The sequence below is a fragment of the Sturnus vulgaris genome, unplaced genomic scaffold (genome assembly GCF_052056855.1).
Source record: "Sturnus vulgaris isolate bStuVul1 unplaced genomic scaffold, bStuVul1.hap1 Scaffold_189, whole genome shotgun sequence".
In the NCBI taxonomy this organism is placed as follows: domain Eukaryota; kingdom Metazoa; phylum Chordata; class Aves; order Passeriformes; family Sturnidae; genus Sturnus; species Sturnus vulgaris.
The window spans coordinates 242,501-245,000 of record NW_028276143.1 but is presented as its reverse complement, the minus strand read 5'-3'; the positions used below and the strand labels follow the sequence as shown (position 1 = coordinate 245,000).

Below are 2,500 nucleotides of genomic sequence, written 5' to 3'. Positions count from 1 at the left end.
CGCGCCCCCGCCGGTGGACGCTCCCCCGAGGGTGGCAGCGGGGGAGGCACCCCGGCGGGGCCATGCAGGTCGTTTCCCTCACCCCAGGGCCAGGTACCTAGCGCTTCGCGCCTCGGCGGTCTCCTGCCGGTTTCCCTCGGCGTCGTCAAACGCCTGTTGGGGGCCGAAAGGGCCGCCGAGCCGGGCGGAGGTTTAAAGACTCGGGCGGCCCGGCACGGCCCCGCCGCGGCGGCGGCGGCGGTGGCGGCGGCGGCAGCGGGTGTCGGGCGGTGGCGGCGCGGGGCGCCATCGAGGGGTGGGGAGCTACTCCCGCCGATCCCCTGCGGTGGCGTGTCCGTCGCGACCGGCCGCGCTCGCCGTCGTCGGCGTCCCGCCGCGCTTGCCCGCGCGCGGGGGCCACCCGTGCCGGGCCGGGGAAGGGGCGCCCTGCCCCCCCCCTCTCTGCGGCCCGGTCTCGGCGGAGAGGCCGCGGCGCGCGATCGGCCGCGGGGGGCCGACCCCGCTGGCCTCTGCGATGCGGGGCGACGCCGGCAGAGGGCGCGCGCTCTCTGCCTTACCTACCTCAGCTGCGGGGTTGCGGCCGCCGGGGCCCGCCGCGCTCTCTCGCTCTTTCTCCTTAGCCGCCGCCGCGGGCTCGCGGGCGGCGCCGCGTCAGGCGCGACCGCGCGCCTCTCGCCTCGACGGCCTTGTCGCCTCGAACCGCACCGCGGCGGCGCCGGCCGCCGGCCACCCCTGACTCGGAGCGCTGTCCCCGCCCGTTGGGGCGCAGCGCTCGGCCGGCTCCTCCATCGCCGGAGGTCCGGCGGGCGCGGGCGACCCCGTGCCGAGCGGCGGCGTCGCCGCTCGGCGAGTGTCCCCGCCCCCCCCGGGGGGGGGGGACGGTCGGCCGCGAGGCGCCCGCCTTCACCGGCGGCCGTCCCGGCCCGGGCCCCGCCCGTCCGCTTCCCCGTCGCCCTTCCCGGCCGCGTGTGGGCCAAAAAAAAGGGGAGGCGTGCGGGGCGGCCGCGGGGGCGCTTCCCCGTCCGGTCCCCGAGTGGAAACGAGGGGAGCGGGCGGTGCCCCCCGGCTCAGCCGCCGTACGCCTGCCCGCTGGGCGCGTGCTCGCGGAAGGGCAGCTCGGCGGTGCGAAGCGGCGGCGGTCCCGGGAGTGCGGCCGCGGGTGGCGGAGGGGTTTTGCCGAGCGGCAGACCTCGGGCGCTCCGCGATGCCGGCTCGGGTCTCGGCGGCGTCCCGCCTCCGGCGCCGGTGGCGGAGCGCGGCCCGCCGGGCGTTCGCCTTCCGGCGGGCAAGCGGTCCCGCGCCAGGGGTTGCGCCGGCGGAACGGTCCCGCCGCCGCGTGGCGTTTCGGGCGACGTTCAGGGGCCGCTGGCGGGAGAGCCGGCCCCCGCGTTTTGGCGCGGCGGCGTTCCGCGAGTCGGCGGAGCGGTGAAAAGGAGAAGCCAGGGAGTGAGCCGGGAGCGGCGGGGGCCGGCGGTCGCGCCCCCGGCCCGCGAACGCGTAGTCGTCCCGTGATCGAGAGGCCGGGCGGGCCACCGTGCCCCCCGCGGTCCGGCGCGTTGCCGCACAAGCCCCTCCGCGCGGAGGTCGGGCCGAGCCCGGGCGCCTGGGCCGCCTCCGAAGGACGGCACGCGAGGCGGCGTCTCCCCTCGCGGGGGGAGGCGGTCGGGGGCGCGGGCCCCTCCGCCTTTCTTTGGCCGACCTTCGGAGCGTTGCGCGGGGTTTCTCTTTTTTGCCCCGCGCTTTCTCCTCCTCCTCCTCCGTTTGTGTGTGCTCGTACGGTCGAAGCGGGGCGCGCGGGGGCGCGCGCGTCCCTGCAGAAACAGAAAAGGGGCCGCTTCACGCGAGCGGTCCCGAAAGCCAGACAACTCTTAGCGGTGGATCACTTCGGCTCGTGCGTCGATGAAGAACGCAGCTAGCTGCGAGAATTAATGTGAATTGCAGGACACATTGATCATCGACACTTCGAACGCACTTGCGGCCCCGGGTTCCTCCCGGGGCTACGCCTGTCTGAGCGTCGCTTGACGATCAATCGCCGTCCGGGGGGGCCACCCCGGCGGCGCGGCTGGGGTTGCCTCGCAGGCCCGTTGCCCGCGGTCGACGTCGACGTCGTCGTCGTCGTCGCCGCGCAGGGCCTTCGTCCCCCTAAATGCAGACTCGGGGAGCGCTCCGTAGCTCCCCGCTCCCGGAACGAGCCGCTGGGGCGGAGCTCGTCCTTGCCGGGGCCGTGCCGCGGTGCGGTGGCGGTGGCCGGGGAGAGCGAGAGTCGGCGTCGAAGACGCCGCCGTGGGCCGTGCGAGAGAGACGAGAGAGCGAGAGGGCCGAGAGGGAGGCGAGGCGCGGGCCTCGCCCCCGGGCTCTCCCCCCCGTGCGGGCGGCTGTCTGCGGGTGGGTACCGCGGGGGTACCGTGCCGTGCTGCCGCGCGCGCGCGAGGCCGAGAGCGCCGGGGACGGGGGTGCGACCCCCTCCTCCTTCCCGCGAAGCCCTCCCCTCCTCTCTCTG

General features: G+C 77.2%; 1 non-coding gene across 1 annotated transcript; it reads left to right on the top strand.

Moving 5' to 3' along the window:
• Window positions 1-1,863: 1,863 nt before the first annotated feature.
• LOC148218357 (5.8S ribosomal RNA) lies at window positions 1,864-2,017 on the top strand. The gene has a single exon (XR_015800475.1). It is a non-coding gene; the product is annotated as a 5.8S ribosomal RNA (ribosomal RNA).
• The last annotated feature ends 483 nt before the right edge of the window (window positions 2,018-2,500 follow it).